Source organism: Eubalaena glacialis, chromosome 11 (assembly GCF_028564815.1).
Source record: "Eubalaena glacialis isolate mEubGla1 chromosome 11, mEubGla1.1.hap2.+ XY, whole genome shotgun sequence".
Classification (NCBI taxonomy): Eukaryota; Metazoa; Chordata; class Mammalia; order Artiodactyla; family Balaenidae; genus Eubalaena; species Eubalaena glacialis.
In genome coordinates, this window is record NC_083726.1 from 41,032,714 (window position 1) to 41,049,398 (window position 16,685).

The 16,685-nt window shown below is 38.4% G+C and overlaps 1 protein-coding gene across 6 annotated transcripts in view; it reads right to left on the reverse strand.

Annotated features, from left to right (window-relative positions):
• SYT1 (synaptotagmin 1) overlaps positions 1-16,685 on the reverse strand; it is a 1,216,262-nt gene that overhangs the window by 870,979 nt on the left and 328,598 nt on the right. For 5 of the 6 annotated variants that reach the window (XM_061204230.1, XM_061204232.1, XM_061204228.1 and 2 more), the window contains exon 3: positions 5,985-6,094. The exons of the other annotated variant lie outside the window; for it this stretch is intronic. The gene's annotated coding sequence lies outside the window, so the exon portion shown is untranslated. The remainder of the gene's footprint in view (positions 1-5,984; positions 6,095-16,685) is intronic. 6 annotated transcript variants of the gene reach the window in all.

Consider the following 16,685-nt stretch of genomic DNA (forward strand, 5'->3'; position numbering starts at 1 on the left):
GAAGCAGGTGTACTGTAAGGATATATTTACTGTTATATGCTAATTATATATAATATATATCCTTATTATACATTCCATATATACACTATACATATACACTCTGATACTTTCTAATAGTGTATATGTATGTGTATATATACATATATATATAATATATATATGTGAACCAGGAACTGACAGAGGCAGCCCACAGGTCATCTCTGCTTTGCTCTTTCACTCTCCCCTTCCTTCCCTCTGCCTACTCTCTAAGCATATACTCTTTCATTCTCCCTTTGTCTACTGAAGTCTGTATCTTCTATTCCTCTTTCCTACCCTCTCAAATTTTTAGCTTTTATGAGGCTTTGCATCCATTTACCCATACAACAAACATTTCCTAAAAGCATAATATGTGCAGGCACAGTACGTGAAATGTTAAAAAGAAAGTACAGGGATGTAAAACAGAAATTTAACTGGGAACATTAAAAAATGACAAGTATTATTTGAGTTATTGCAATAGGGGAGAGGATTTCAGTACAGAACTGAGTTCAACTCCATTAACAAAAGGCAGGAGAGTTTTTAAGCACTGGGGTGAGGTAGTGGAAAAGTACTACATAAAGTTAAGGGGGAAGTTGGTCTACGCCATTAGGCCATCTGTGTTTGCTACTTGGTGCTTGTTGAAAGAAGTTAGGTTCCTGGCCTCCCACAGAAACTGGAATAGTAGTTCTGTATTTCTTGATGATTACATTTCAAAGGCATGGTTCCCAGGTCCTTGAGAAAGTCATCCCTTGGTTGTTAAACTGGCAATAGCCTGAGAGAAAATTTACATCTCAAAGGGGCAGAGAAAAAATTTACAGTTGCAAGTTTTCTAAAGTAAAAGCTCTAAGAAAAGGGAGGTCAGCAGCCTATAGTCAGGAATAAACTTGTCTGAAGTTTAGTCAAGCTGAGAGGAACATTAAGACTGTATCAGTCAGAGATACAGCAGGCAAAAAATTAGACAAAATCCCTGCCCTCATGAAGCTTATATTCTAGGAGCCTATAATAATAAAAAGATAAACAAATAAAGTTTAAGCAAATAAATAAAAGTGTATATCTGATAAAGTGCTATAGCAAAAAGCAAAGAAGGCTGGACCACAGTGGGTAAAGGGGTAGTTCCATCTCAAGTAGGGAGTCACAGATATCCTCACTAATAAAGGAACCTTTACTTTGAGCAGAGTTCTGAAGGGAATATGATTAACCCTAGGAAATATTTAAGGGAAGAGAATTCCAGGGAGAGGTAAGAACAAGCATAAAACCCCTGAGTCAGGAGCATGCTTGATGGGAGTCCTGAGACCGAGGAGAAAGATAGTAGAAGATGAAGTCTGCGAGATAACAGGGAAGAGGCAGAACAGATCCTGTAGGGACCTTGAGGTCACAGCAGGGACTCTGACTTGTATTTTGCATGAGAGGGCTACACAGGTAGGGTAATAGCCTTTGACTAACTTTATAAAAGGATTACTCTGGCTACTGCATTAATAAAATTATTGTTGGGAGAGAGAAATGCAGAGGCTGGGAGACATGCAGTTGGGTATATCTAGGAGGCATTTGGAGTCTGGAGTTGAGGGCAGTAGTGTGAACTGGAGATTAAAATATGTGAATCATCAGTGTATAGGTGTATTATAGAATCACCTGACTCGATGAGTATACTAACAGAGCCAGTACAGACAGAAAAAATAATTACCTTGATGCGTGAAGACAAGGAGAAAACAGAAGCTCCAAAGGAGGGTGAGTGAGGTAGAGGGCCACTCAGGTGAGTGTGATCTCCTGAAGGACACGTGAAGACAGTATTTGAAGGTAGAAGACTTGACTACCAGTATAATACCTCTGAATTGTCAAGGAAGAAGATGACCAAAATTTAACTTCTGCAGTGGTAGAGTAAAAGCTTGATTAGAGCGGGTTCAGGAAAGTAGAGAACTCTATGATTATATCTATTAGAGATTATTTTATTCCAGAAAATTTTTCCACAGAAGGGAGATGAGAAATAGGACAGTAGCTAAAGGGAGATGTAGATTCAGGAGAAAAATATTTATATATATTTAGAGTGAAGAAATTACAGCATATTTGTATGTTGATGAGAATGATTTATCAGAAGGGGAAAAAGATAAGGTAGGAGAAAAGGAGAGAACTGCTAGACTGGTGTTCTCCAATAAATGAGAGAGGCTAGGATTGAGTGCTCCAGTGGAGAGGCTGGCCTTAAGTAAGAATGGTCAATTAGTACACCTGTGGTAAAGGTAGGGAGGCAGGGTGTATGTACACAGATGGAAGCAGATGAGTAGATATGGAGGGGACTCATAAAAGTACTCCTAGAAATTCTTTCAACTTCATGTTATGACTCAGTTCTTTCCAACTCAATTTGGCAAGAGAACCTGTTCAGCCTATCTCAAATGTTCACACTTGGTATGCCATTGGTCCTAAGTCATAGATCACAGAGCATCCTTTGGATTAGCTGCCTTCCTGTCAGTTGGTCTGAAGCCCTTGCCAGGAGAACAGAATTAGTGGTCCAAGTCATAGATCTTTATATAGCAGGGACTGAGGGGGAATAGTTTCTCTTGGAAGAGCATATAACTGGCAGGTTCTGTGAATATGTCTTAGTGTATGAAGGAAGACAGATATAAAAACAAGTAGAGGTAACAAAGTACTGTGTGGGCTATAACATAGGATACAGAGCCTAAAAACACAGGAGAGGAGAAAGTCACAGCAGAATGACATCAGAGCAGAAAAGAGCTGAGTCTGGAAGACTTAGTGGTAATTTTCAGAAAGATAGCCTAGAAATAGAAAAAAATTGGAGCCAATAAATATAGATATATCATATTCTAGGAACTGCAAGTTGCTCAACACAGCAGGTGCATGAGGGGTGGGGTAGGGCTAAGAGAATGAATAAGAAGTCAGTTTAGCAAGAAATAAAGAGGTGAGAATATAAGGAGCCTTAATACCCACCCCAAAGAGTTTGGACTTCATCTTGTGTGTGACAGGTAGCTAAGATAGGTTTTTAGTCATATTAGCATTTTATGAAGAATTTGCAGTCTCCAGAATCTGAATGGAGGTTAAACTGTAGGTGAGAGAGACTGCAGACTATTTGGAAAAGTCAACCCTGAAATGGTAGCAGTAGAGATGAGAGTTGAGGAGTAATGTGAGAGATTTCTTGGTCAGGTAGAGGACAGGGTCTAGAATGACTGCATCAGTAAGAGCCTGAACCACATACATGTGTTTAAAATATGGTACTTCACAGAATAAACACAGTGACAGAGGTATCTAACCTGAAAATGTTTGCTAACCAAAAAGAACTCACGATAGATCAAAAATTACTCAAATAAATCACTGTCTAGAATTTAGGCCCTAAATAAAAAATACAAGACAAGAAACCCTTGTAAACTCAGACAATGTTATAGACTCAAATATAATTAATCCTTTTGATATTAAAACAGGAAATACCTCATCAATGGGGTAATCCCTCAAAAACATGTAGTAATAATGATCCTACTTAATAGTATTTTGAGCTGATATATGCATTTTCTCTTTCAGTCCGCTCTGGAGTAAGTAATGGTACTCCATTTTACAGGTGAGAAATCAGACACAGAGTGGTTAAAAAACTTGTTCAAGCTAATAATTGGTAGATCTAGTATTTATTTTCTGATATAGATACTAACAAGACTGAGTCCCAGTGTTTGAGCAACTAACTGTCTAAAAGGAAGAGATAGGTATATAAACAAATGAAACTATGCAAGGTCAACGCTAAGAGAAAGTACACGATATATATAGTAACAACTCAAGGAGGGAGTGATTATCTTAATAATATTTTAATAATACATGGAAAAAAAATCAGGAAAGAGTTCATGAATCTTGGCCAAAAAATGAGCAGGGCAGATGAGAGGAAAGATAGATTAGATTAGACCAGAGAGGATTAGACGTATGGTAGGGCAGGAAGGTAGGCTGCAACTTGTAGGAGATCTTATTAAAAGCTGAGACAGCAGTTCTCAAAGGATGGTCTATGGACCTCTGGGGTCCCCAAGACTCTTTCAGGGTGTTCCAAAATGTTGAAATGAGTTTTGTTTGGCAGGCATTTTCTTGAAAATGAACAAAGTGAACTCATCATTGTAAGGAAAATAACTAGTAGTATTTGTTGCCAATGACAAAATTCAAATTTTAAAGAAAATTAGAATTTTGGAAAACTTGTATCTGCCACCATGAACTTAACAGCATCCCAGTATACAACATTTTTCTTAAAAAAAAATGAGATTTGGGATGGTATCAGTGAATGTGATTTCTTGATATTATATAGTGAAATGCATGAACCTTTGGAATATCTGTATAACTTAGTGAACCAATTTTTTCATATAATCAAACCATGGTATTACAAGATCACACATGGGTAAAAGTTCCTTTTAAAGCACAAGTTAGATAAATAGATTTTAATTTAACAGAGTAAAAAAAAAAATGTCATGGGCATCATTTGAGATCACACATTTCAACTACCCTGTAAGAAACTACCATTTGTTGAGATTTGGTGTAATACCAAAGAAGGATATTCACAATTATCTGAAAAAGACTATTAAAATATTCCTTCATTTTCCAACTACATACCTCTGTGAGGTATGATTTTTGTCACATACTTCAACCAAAACAACATATCACAACAGGTTGAATGCAGAAGCAGTTTAGTTGACTTTTATTAAGCTAAACATTAAACATTTTACAAAAATATTAAGCAAGGTCACTCTGCTCACTATATCTTTTTTGTTTGGGAAAAGATATTATTTTTCATAAATGTATGTTATTTGTGTTAATATATAATAAATCTCTTGCATTTTAAATGAATTAATAATTGTCTCAGTTTTAGTTTCTAATACAGTAAGTACATATAGATTTGACCTACAGAAGCAAAAGCTTTTGGAGATCATCAATCACTTTTAAGGGTGTAAAGGGGTTAGTAGATCAAAAAGCTTGGAACCACTGTACTAAGTAAGCTGGGAAGTTTTATTTATGGCAACCAATAGAGAAATAGATTTGTATTTAGAACATGACTCAGTAAGCAGGCTGGAAATAGACTGGGAAACTACTGCCTTGGTGAAAGTTTATGGAGGTTTATCTTCCAAGTAAAATTTGGAGGAGAGGTTATTTTCTGATTTCAATTACTAAACAGATTTAAATTCAGTATGAAATGTTCCATCCTATACTAATTCTCACTCCAGCGTAAATGGTTTTGAAGGTTTTAATATATTCATTACACTTGAGAAAAAATAGTTAAGCAACAATAAAAGTTCACTGCAGATGCTCAACAGGGAAAAATTCAAGAAGGGTGGAAACTGTGTTTTGGTGTCTTAAGGGTGTTCATGTGGAAGAAAGAATTAAACTTATCTGCTCCAGTGAGCATAATGAGTTCCAGGGGTCGGAATCCGCAGGAAGGCAAATTTCAGAACCTTGTGACAATGAGAACTGTTGAAAAACAGAGTGAGCTGTCTAATTTGGCTGTTAACTCCTTGAAAATAGCTACTATTTATAATGCTGACTTCATGCAAGCCACTCTGTTAGGCATTTGACATGGTATCAATCCATTTCATTCTTACAGTAACCCTAAGTGATAGGTATGATTACATCCCGAGTCCCTATTTTATAAATTGGGGAAACAAATTTAAGAGTTTCAGGGGCTTCCCTGGTGGCGCAGTGGTTGAGAATCTGCCTGCCAATGCAGGGGACACGGGTTCGAGCCCTGGTCTGGGAAGATCCCACGTGCCGCGGAGCAGCTGGGCCCGTGAGCCACAATTACTGAGCCTGCGCGTCTGGAGCCTGTGCTCCGCAACAGGAGAGGCCACGACAGTGAGAGGCCCGCGCACCGCGATGAAGAGTGGCCCCCGCTTGCCACAACTAGAGAAAGCCCTCGCACAGAAAACGAAGACCCAACACAGCCATAAATAAATAAATAAAAACAAATACTTTAAAAAAAAAAAGAGTTTCAGTCTTCACTGACTTACCCAAGGTTACTCAGCAAGCAGAGGACAAAGCCAGGATTCAAACTCAGGACTTCTGATTCTCCCCCTAGGGGCTTTTGCCACCAGCCTTTCCATGAAATATGTGACAGCAACTGTGAAGGATATTGTGACAGAATGGATTAAAAGCTCTCTGCAATTCCTTTTAAGCACTAAGATTTTTTTAACAACTTGGGGACGGGATTTTGCTATTTATCTTTATATTCTCAAACCTTTTCACAATGCCTGGAGCACAGTTTATTTTCAATAAGTATGTGTTAAATTAATAAATGAAAATGTTATGATTGTAAAATTAAAAATAATGTAAAGCACTGTTTAGAAAAGTTATGTTCTTTTTAATCATCCTAATGATTAAGAGTTGTATTTAGTACATGTCAATATTACTTGGTCTGGCTAAGTTAAAAATGACTGAATATCAATAACAGTGTTGAAAAACCTTCAATTCCTCAGTTCTACATAGATGCGACCTTGGGCCCAGGGGAAGTAAGTCTGTAAGTGCTTTATTAAATTGTTTTTGCATGTTGAACTGATTTGATGGAGTTTGCATGCTGGAAAATCCAGAGCAAGCCTTTTCCTAATGTATTTTTCTCAGAAGCGAAGTTGTATGGATAACAAATTATTGGCTATTTTCAGTATCCATGAACAATCACTCAGGCAGCTCCTGTGGGGTTCGAGAGGGAGAAATCTAAGTACTTGTAAAATTAATGTGGATTGTCTCCAAATTCTTTCCTTTATTGTAGTTAAGGTTTATCATATTAAGACAATATGATAGAAGAAAAGTACGAAAATACTAAGTCAGAAAGAGCTGTCCAATTCTTTCTCTACCACTAGCCAGTGTTGAACTGTGGCTACCAGATTAATTAAAACAGAAAATTACATTGTTAGCCTCATGTACCTGTGGAAAAGGAGACAAACAGAACAGCAGAGACCTTTTCTGTCCATTTGTGCTTATGTGTATTATCTGAAGCTTAGTCCCCTGCTAATTGTTAAGAATGTTCTCACTCGTACCCGACTCTTCCCAAGTATCATGGCACAACCAGTTGTAAATTTCAGATGTCCAGATATGACCACTAAGATCAAAGCATTAAGTTCACGAAGTCACAATTTCCCACTTGAAGTTAAGACCTCTTTAATTCCATATGCAAATTTATGCATACAACATACAGATTTTTATGGTCTCTAGATTCTCTGACAATATCTGTAGCTCTATTGCATAATGACCACTGTTGGTGTGGGGTTTCACTGAGCAGGTTTCACTCACCTGTGGCCAACATGTTGGCTGCCTGTCTGAAGTAATACCAGGTTATCTAGCCCTTTAGTGACAGGTTTCTGAAGTTAGATCTGTCACCATGAAGCATAAAAAGAATTAATAAAATGATTTTGGGGGGTATGTTTTGGTGAAAGATAATTTGGCAAATATATATATATTTATTTTTTCTTTTCTGAGAAGGGAAAAATATTTGAAAGAGCACAGTGTCCAGCTGTGCAGAGAATGATGTATCTGCAATTTAGCAAAACTGAAAACAAACAAGCAAAAAATCAGTAAAGATGTGCATTGTTCTTCTTAGAATCCAGTTTGGCAGATATTTTTAACTTTGGTGACAAGGCTTTCTGAAAAGGCCCAAGAGACAGCTATGCACAGAACAATGGAACTTAGAGATATAAACTAAAGAGATAGGGGTACAGGGAAGTTCTTCCCCTCTGTTGAAAGCTTTTGAGGCAACCATTTTAATTTCTGTTAAAAAATACACATGCTGAGTGGTGTCTCAAAGCCTATCGAACAGTGTTATCAGATTGAAGGCACTTTAGACCTCTGCATATCAACAGAACAGTCATTTGTAGCAAATTCCATGTTGCTTAGTGAAAAATGATGATATATTTGGGGGAGCATTCAGAGACTGGATCCCTCAAATTACAGATCATTTGGGTTAGAATAGATCCCTGGATGGTTCTTCCTAAGTCACTCTGCTGGTCCCTGACCTCTTCCTCATACCACAGTAAATCTCAGTGATTGGCTATGGAGAACAGTCTCAACCCCCCTGTAATGCCCTTCCCCTTCAAGGCCACCCTAATTATTCCCCTGCTACTGCCATCTCCACTTGCTTCCCAGGTGGTGTGTGCTCTCGGGTATGCTCTGATGCCTCCCTGCCATGTGCCCACTACAAGTCAAATGAGCACTGACAAGACAACGTGGGGGACAACTCCTGAATCCTTATGGCACAAATGTGTAGTGTGAATTTTTTTCTCTTTCATCTCTTTTATTTTTTATGTTTCTTTATTGAAGTATAGTTAATTTACAATGTTGTATTGGTTTCAAGTGTATAGCAAAGTTTTTCAGTTACACATATATATAGTGAGCTTTAAATACAGTTCAGCTTACAGTACTTCATTTTTGCAAGCTTTATTGTTCTAGGACAAATCTCTCTTCTTCTTTCAAACAGGGAATTCAATTTATGTCCAAAATGTCACTATCTAGCCACACATAGCCACATGACATTTTATGTCATTTAGGGAATCTAGGATTCTAGGGGGAAGTCCACGAACTCACTTTTATTCTTTTATTGTCCTCTTTCTTTCCCTCAAATATCTCCAATGCATTGATGTTCCAATCTATGTAACTTTCATTTAAAACAAAAAAATCTGAGAGCTTGAACACATGTAGAAGCTGATATCCTGTAGTTGGCCTGAATTCAAGTACTGAGAAAAGAACTGAAGTCTAGACATTTCCCCTATCTTGTCACTAAAATCCCCATGAAACTGGTAGGCTTATTTCAGCATCTGTTGCAATAAAACTTGATATAATATAAAAGTGTTAAAAATGAATTTTTAAATAAGTAGTTAATGATGTTTGAGGAGCTGGTTATTCCAGTGAGTAGGTTTATAATGCAAGCATATTTAAAAGTGGTAAAGATATTTTCATATTTTTAGGATATTTTCCTATCCTAATTAACAAAAACATTTTCATTAGGACATTTACGACCAACTATCAAATCAGGGGGCATTGGAAAGACAGAGGCAGTAGGATTAGAAACTTGTCCTACATTAAGGCTTAACAATGTAGAAATTCAAATTTCTGCTGAATTTCAGGATATTTCCACCATGGTAAGAATGTCAATGGAGTTAAAAAATACCGTTTTCTTTTGGAAGACTCTGGCTGGGAAACTGGGCAAAACTGAGGGCAGACAATTTGGTTTCCAGCGTCTCATTTTGGATCTTTCAATCATTCCCTCCTCCTCTCATCTTCTCCCTAACTGTCTCTCTAAGAGCCTAGCCTTTGGTGAATGTGTTTGGTTGGCACTAAAGACTCTTAACACGGTCCTGGTATTTGTTCTGCCATCCCTGACACATGGGTCTATCTCCGAGTCTTCTAGTTGATACCTTGAGGGAAACCCCAAATATGATGGCACCTGATAAGCCTCCAAGTCCATATACTGCAAAATACCTTTACAATCCATGAAATCTGTTCAACTTCAACAGTGACTATTTCAATCTTCTCAGTTCTTTGAAACAGAATACGTTCTTACTAGAACCCCATCTGAATTTGTATATTCTTCAAATATGTGTACTTAATTTCCAGATGCTCAAACGTTTAAAAGATACCTTGCCACTTCCCATTTCTATCTGAATTAAAATACTTAACATTAGTATAATATGTATATATATATTTTTTCAAAGAGCATTGCCCCAATTAGCTAAATAGTGTTCAAAACACTCTTAGAAAGTGTTTTCAGATGTAGAAAATGAGATTTATCTAAAAATTGCTAGAAGATTCATGGAGTGATTTGGCACTCGACCTCCTTTCATTCGCAAACAGTACTTTTGCCATCACAAAAGAAATACTGACTTATTTTCAGTGAATGATGTTGCATATGAATAGGCTTCCTTAGACCTTTACAGGGAATGCAATGTGCTGTACATTCAGCCAAAAAGGCTATTCAGAAATGATTAATGGTGACCAAAACGTAAGAGCTTTTACAGTCTTCTGGAATAATATTTGTTCTGGAAAATATGTATTCATTCTTTCATCATATCCTTATTGAGCACCTACTATGTGGCAGGCACAATAACCTGGCAAAAGAATTTACTGTACTGACTATGTAATAATAATCAGTACTGTTTACTGAGAGTTTTAAACAATCTGCCTCATTCAATCCCAACTTCAATCAGGCAAGGTAGGTTTATTAGTCAGGGTTCTCCCAAGAAAAAGAACCAATATGATATGATATGTATGTATGTATGTATATAAGCACACACACACATACGGAGAGAGGATATATATGAATGAGAGAGGGGGGAGGGGGGAGGGAAGGAGGGAGGGAGGGAGAGAGAATAAGAATATATGAGATTTCAAGGAATTGGCAAACAGCATTCTGTGGGGGTGATAAGTCCAAAAGCCTTAGAGCAGGCCATCAGGCTAGAAATCCAGGCAGGGTTTCTATGCTGCAGTCTTGAGGCAGAAGTGTTTCTCCTTTTGAAAACCTCAGTTATTCCTCTTAAGGCCTTCAAGTGATTGTTTGAGGTCCACCCGCATTATGGAAGGTAATCTGTTTTACTCAAAGTCCACTTATTTAAACGTTATTCACATCTAAAACATGCCTTCCCAGCAGCATCTGGACTAGTGTTTGACCAAATAACTAGACACTATACCCCAGGCAAGCTGACATAAAGTTAATCATCACAGTGAGTATTACTATATTTTATACATAACGGTGTTGAGGCTCAGAGAAATATTTACTGGGATTCACTCAGATAATAATTGAGAAATTGGAAATTTGAGTCAGTTTTGTCCTAGAACCAGCATGTTTTCATCAATATCACAGTATACAGTGGTATGTTATAAGATCAAATATATTGTCCATAAATATTTTAAATATTGAGAATGATTTTTGGTGGGGGATGTCAAGTTACAATTTATTCATTCATCCATCCAATATATATTAATTGAGAATCTCCTATATAAAGGGCACTGTGCCAGGAGTTGGGGATAGAACAGGGAACAAAACAAGACAATGGCCTTGGCCCCTAGTGAGGAAAAAAGACAATAGATAAATATCAGATCTACCTATAGCAAATACTACAAAGAAAAATGACAGCATGTAAGGATGATGGGGTGATTCTCTGTGGTAGTGATATTTGAGCAGAGACCTGAATGAAGTATGACCATAAACCATGCATATGTCTAGAGAAAAACATTATTTTCAGTTAAAGGGAAAAGCAGATGCAACAGCCCTAAGATAGATGAATGCTCGGCATGTTTCAGGAATAGCAGGAGACTAATATGACTGGAGCAGAAAAACTTAGGCTTATGGAGTAAGGGATTCAACATAGCACAAGCAGAACATCATTATTCTAAAGGCAGAGGGAATATAAGAGTGCTTAGTTTAGGAGCACTTAGTAAGGGAAAGATTCTTGAAAAGCGAGTTCAAAGCAGAATGCTTGAAATTCGCAAAAAAATAAATAAATGAAAAACAGGAATGACTTGGGTAAATGCACTGAATCTAGAACTACATCAGATAAAAATAAAGACACATGAATAAGTACAATGGCTTAACTAAGACAGAGAATCTATGCTGTGGAGAAACCCTGTCGGTGACCGGAAGTCTAGGGATGATGGACTAAATGCCATCAGGCTAAATGCCTGTGTTTATGCAGGTGTCAAAGAATTTAGTGAGAACTGATTAAAAGGAAGTTAATGGAAAATTCAAATACAGAGGCTCCAATTTAATTTATATTGAAGAGGTGGTCATTGTAGGTATCAAAATGGGAGGCCAATGCTGAAAAAAAATTCAAAGATAATTAATAAGAAAAATTAATAATCGAGTGCTTTCTGCATGTTAGGCATGTTTATATGTACCACATCCTTTATTTCTTATGATAATCATTATGACATGAGATACGATTATTATCTATATCCTTGTTAGAGACAAGGAAGCTGAAATGAAGAAATCTTAACTAACTTGTCCAAAGTTACATAGCTAATAAATAGTTGAGCTGGCATTTGAACCCAAGCAATCCAGCTCCAGAGCCCAAGCTCTAACTAATAGTGTCTTCCAAGGCCACTTACAATATGGCCTAGCAATCTTTATAGCATATAGTAGGTTCAAAATGATGTTTGGTAAATTGAAAGAAAATTTAATTATATTAAATGGGCTAAAAAAAAAGTAAAGAAATTTGGATATAAAATACAGCACTACTCCTGGTTTACAGTGATGGTTTGAACCAATAAAAAATGTAGCCATGGACACAGAGAAAGAGGGGGACCCTAATTAATAGAACATGGTGATGGATTTGATTTAGAAGATAAAAGCATGAAAAATTAAGGATAATTCCAAAGTTGGAAGTTTACAACAATTAGGAGATTGGCAGTGAGAAGAATACAATTGTTTATCATTTACTATATCAAACATAAAGATTCAACTTCATTTAAGCCTCATAACCCTGTGAGGTTTCTAAAGAATGATTATTTCCATTTTATAAATAGCATAGGGGGAAGGTGGAGTCAAGATGGCAGACTAGGAAGAAACGGAATTCGTGTCTCCACACAACTAGGGCACCTACCAGGCACTGGCGGGGGACCACAGACACCTAAGGGGATGGGAGGAAACCCCAGCAACCAGGAAGGACGTTGGGCATGGGGGGGAGTGAAGGGGGAGGAGAAGTGGAGGTGGGACGGGACTGGCTCCCCTGAGGGGTGGCTGTGGGAGGGGAAGGGATCCCACACCTGAAGGGGGATATTGGGGGGCCATTGGGAGGGCAGAGGATCAAAAGGGAGCATGGCCAGGTTTCCCCTGCCCACTTGGACCCCTGGGAGCCTGCTGAGACCCCAGGACTGATCCTCTGCCTACCGAGGCCCCCTCCAGCCGTGTGGGTCCTGAGGGAGTGAGAGGGAGGGAAGGGGGAGCGAAAGTAAAGGCTGGACCTCTGGGACGAGCCTCCCCTGAGGGGGCGCTGGGGGAGTGGAGGAGTTCCTACACCCAGCAGGACCCACCCATGGTTAGGGGTCCCGCAGGACAGAGGAGACCCTGTGGGAGACTGTAGCGGGGCGGGGGGGGGGGGCGCAGAGGAACGGAATGCAGCCGGCACTTTCTCTGTCCACTTAGGCACTGGGGAGCCTGTTGGGTTCCCAGGCCCAATCCTCTGCCCTAGGAGCCTCCCTCTTGCCATGCAGAGCCCAAGCCCCACCCCTACACCCTCACCCAGGGCTCTTAACTTACACTCGGAGACCCCCTCTGAGACCCCTCCAACTGCACTGGGCCTAAACCCCACCCACACACCCTCACCCGGGGACTTACTTCCAAACTCTGGAACTCCACACTCCAGAGGCCCTCCTTTGGAAGCGCTGCCTCTCCCCTTCTGCGCAGGTCCTAAGCCGAGGCCCCGCCCCACGCTTGAACATCTTCCCACCTAGGCCCCGCCCCCAATGCCTTTTCCATCAGCTTGGGTCCTGAGACTAGGTCCCAACCCACGCCCAAAAGTCACCCCCCACCCGCCTAGGTCCTGCCCCACCCTAAACCCCGCCCCTGTCTAAGTTCCACCCCCACCTAAACTCCACCCCCCATAGCCAAGGCTTTTTATTTATTTTATTTTTTTTCTTTCTTCTGTTGTGGTTTTATTTTCCTTGTTGCAGTTGTTTCAAATAAATTTTTATTTTTCCTAATATATTTTTTATCTTTCTGATTTTATTTTGATTTTATTCTTTGTTACTGTATTGCTCCTTTTTTACTTTTTTTTCTTTTGTCCGCACCACACAGCTTGTGGGATCTTGGTTCCCAGGCCAGAGGTTGGGCCTGAGCTCCTGTGGTGGGAGCTCCGAGTCCAAACCACTGGACTAACAGAGAACCTCAGACCCCAGGGAATATTAATCAAAGTGAGGCCTCCCAGAAGTCCTCATCTCAGCACCAAGACCCGGCTCTATCCAACTGCTTGCAAACTACAGTGCTGGATGCCTCAGGCCAAACAACCAGTAAGACAGGAATACAGCCCCACTCATCAAAAAAAAAAAAAAAAAAGAAACGACAAAAAAATACGTTACAGACAAAGGAGCAAGGTAAAAACCTACAAGACCAAATAAATGAAGACAAAATAGGCAACCTACCTGAAAAAGAATTCAGAGTAATGATAATAAAGATGATCTAAAATCTTGGAAACAGAATGGAAAAAATACAAGAAACATTTAACGAGGATTTAGAAGAACTAAAGAGCAAACAAACGGTGATGGACAACACAATAACTGAAATTAAAAATACTCTAGAAGGAATCAATAGCAGAATAACTGAGGCAGAAGAACGGAAAAGTGAGCTGGAAGATAAAATGGTGGAAATAACTGCCAGGGAGTAAAAGAATGAAAGGAATTGAGGACAGTCTCAGAGACCTCTAGGACAACATTAAACACACCAACATTCGGATTATAGGGGTCCCAGAAGAAGAAGAGAAAAAGAAAGGGTCTGAGAAAATATTTGAAGAGATTATAGTCGAAAAGTTCCCTAACATGCAAAAGGAAACAGTCAGTCAAGTCCAGGAAGTGCAGAAAGTCCCACACAGGATAAACCCAAAGAGAAACACACCAAGACACATATTAATCAAACTATCAAAAACTAAATACAAAGAAAAAATATTAAAAGCAGCAAGGGAAAAGCAACAAGTAACATATAAGGGAATCCCCATAAGGTTAACAGCTGATCGTTCAGCAGAAACTCTGCAAGCCAGAAGGGAGTGGCAGGACATATTTAAAGTGATGAAAGGGAAAATCCTACAACCAAGATTACTCAACTTAGCAAGGATCTCATTCAGATTCGATGGAGAAATCAAAAGCTTTACAGACAAGCAAAAGCTACGAGAATTCAGCACCATCAAACCAGCTTTACAACAAATGCTAAAGGAACTTCTCTAAGTGGGAAACACAGGACAAGATAAAGACCCACAAAAACAAACCCAAATCAATTAAGAAAATGGTAATAGGAACATACATATCGATGTTTATTGTAAACGGATTAAATGCTCCAACCAAAGACACAGACTGGCTGAATGGATACAAAAACAAGACCGTTATATATGCTGTCTACAAGAAACCCACTTCAGACCGAGGGACACATACAGACTGAAAGTGAGGAGATGGAAAAAGATATTCCATGCAAATGGAAATCACAAGAAAGCTGGAGTAGCAATACTCATATCAGATAAAATTGACTTTAAAATAAAGACTATTACAAGAGACAAAAAGGGACACTACATAATGATCAAGGGATCGATCCAAGAAGAGGATATAACAATTGTAAATATTTATGCACCCAACGTAGGAGCACCTCAACACATAAGGCAAATGCTAACAGTCATAAAAGGAGAAATCGACAGTAACACAATAATAGTGGGGGACTTTAACACCCCACTTACACCAGTAGACAGATCATCCAGACAGAAAATAAATAAGGAAACATAAGCTTTAAATGACACAACAGACCAGATAGACTTAATGGATATTTTAGGACATTCCACCTGAAAGCAGAAGAATACATTTTCTTCTCAAGTGCACATGGAATGTTCTCCAGAATAGATCACATTTTGGGTGACAAATCAAGCCTTGGAAAATTTAAGAAAATTTAAATCAAGTATCTTTTTCGACTACAGTGCTATGAGATTAGAAATCAATTACAGGAAAAAAAACAGTAAAAAACACAAATACATGGAGGCTAAACAGTGCATTGCTAAATAACTAAGAGATCACCGAAGAAATCAAAGAGAAAATAAAAACAATATCTAGAAAAAAATGGCAACAAAAACACAACGATCCAAAACCTATGGGACACAGCAAAAGCAGTTCTAAGAGGGAAGTTCATAGCAATTCAAGCTCACCTCAAGAAACAAGAAAAATCTCAAATAAACAATTGAATCTTACACCGAAAGCAACTGGAAAAAGAAGAACAAAGAAGAGCCAAAATTAGTAGAAGGAAAGAAATCACAAAGATCAGAGCAGAAATAAATGAAATAGAAACAAAGAAAACAATAGCAAAGATCAATAAAACTAAAAGCTGGTTCTTTGAGAAGATAAACTAAATTGATAAACCATTAGCCAGACTCATCAAGAAAAAAGGGAGAGGAGTCAAATCAATAAAATTAGAAATGAAAAAGGAGAGAATACAACTGACACTGCAGAAATACAAAAGATCATAAGAGACTACTACAAGCAACTATATGCCAATAAAATGGACAACCTGAAAGGAATGGACAAATTCTTGGAAAAGTACAACTTTCCAAGATTGAACCAGGAAGAATTAGAAAATATTAATAGACCAATCACATGTAAGGAAATTGAAACTGTAATTAAAAATCTTCCAACAAACAAAAGTCCAGGACCAGATGGCTTCACAGGTGAATTCTATCAAACATTTAGAGAAGAGTTAACACCTATCCTTCTCAAACTCTTCCAAAATATAGCAGAGGGAGGAACACTCCCAAACCCGTTCTACGAGGCAACCATCACCCTCATACCAAACCAGACAAAGATATCACAAAAAAAGAAAATTATAGGCCAATATCACTGATGAACCTAGATGCAAAAATCCTCAACAAAATACTAGCAAACAGAATCCAACAACACATTAAAAGGATCACACCCTATGATCAAGTGGGATTTATCCCAGGGATGCAAGGATTCTTCTATATATTCTTCAATCATTGTGATACAACGTA